The sequence below is a fragment of the Schistocerca piceifrons genome, chromosome 5 (genome assembly GCF_021461385.2).
Source record: "Schistocerca piceifrons isolate TAMUIC-IGC-003096 chromosome 5, iqSchPice1.1, whole genome shotgun sequence".
NCBI classification, from domain to species: Eukaryota; Metazoa; Arthropoda; class Insecta; order Orthoptera; family Acrididae; genus Schistocerca; species Schistocerca piceifrons.
The window spans coordinates 502,791,181-502,792,548 of record NC_060142.1 but is presented as its reverse complement, the minus strand read 5'-3'; the positions used below and the strand labels follow the sequence as shown (position 1 = coordinate 502,792,548).

Below are 1,368 nucleotides of genomic sequence, written 5' to 3'. Positions count from 1 at the left end.
AGTATCAGTTGCATGTTCATGCTTCATACAAGAAGTGCGGCCTGTTTACAGATGAGGGTACCTTTACGAGTGGCGGTATCGTGAATCTTCACAATACTCGCCTGTGCACTATGGGAAATCCCCACGGTATGGTGACAGCGAACACCAGTACCAGTTCAGCGTCAGGTTAGGGACGGTGATTACTGACCATTATCCCTTCACGGCGGAGCTAAAACACTGCTACAGACAGAATATTACAGAGCATTCCCACTTCCTTTGGTATGTTTTCATCACTGACACCTAAAACCGTCAAGGATCTTTTTTCTCTACCTTGAAGTGGGTGTACCTCCTTTGGAACGCATTTCCAACCATATGGCCATCTGACCTCTTTTGCTCGTTATCCTCTCAGTGTTTCCAGCGGCTTATCCCCATTTAACAATTACACTAAAACACACACACACACACACACACACACACACACACACACACACACACACACGAGGGCCAATAGCCTTGCTGCAGTGGTAACACTGGTTCCCATCAGGTCACCGAAGTTAAGCGCTGTCAGGCTTGGCTAGGACTTGGATGGGTCACCGTCCGGGGCTGCCGAATGCTGTTGGTAATCGTGGTGCACTCAGCCCTTGTGAGGGCAACTGAGGAACTACTTGATTGAGAAGTAGGGGCACCCGTCACGAAAACTGACAACAGCCGCGAGAGTGGCGTGTTGACCACGTGCCGGTCCACACCCACATCCGGTGACGTCAAGGGCTGAGGATGACATGGCGGCCTCTCGGTACCGTTGGGCCTTCACGGATGGTTCGCCTATTTTTTGTGTCACAGAAATAATGCTTAGATAGTTCACAGACGAATGCTGTTAATTCAAATGCCATATACCTCAAGCTGATAGTGAATCAGTCAATCTGACCAATTATTACCCTGCCTTTGTTAAATGAAGCAACCAAGAAGTCGGCGGATGTCAATGTAGCTTCGTACACATACACAACATCAGAGGATACCGGTACGTAAATGATTAGAGTTGCAATTCTCTGTCACAGGTAAAATGGTTATTCGTGTATCGTGCTATCACCAGGCTTGGTAGGGGATGGAATGGGCGTCGACAGCATCAGATGTCGAGTGAAGGACATGGAGATGCTGCGTACTCTTGAGAGAAAGCATTATCAGCACCTGACAGTTTGTTGGAGCTTCATTGTGTGTGTCCATATGGTCGGAATATTGAATTCTGCAAGGTCCAGATTTGTTGGGTGTGCCTCTCTGAGACGCATTTCCGACCATATGTCCAATATAACTTCTTTGCAGCATATCATCTCATGGATTGTTTCTACGTGGGACAAGGGGATACCACATGTCATAGCACTCCGTCTTCAGGCC

At 48.0% G+C, this 1,368-nt stretch overlaps 1 pseudogene; it reads left to right on the top strand.

Moving 5' to 3' along the window:
- Positions 1–482: 482 nt before the first annotated feature.
- On the top strand, positions 483–601 carry LOC124799486 (annotated as a pseudogene).
- The last annotated feature ends 767 nt before the right edge of the window (positions 602–1,368 follow it).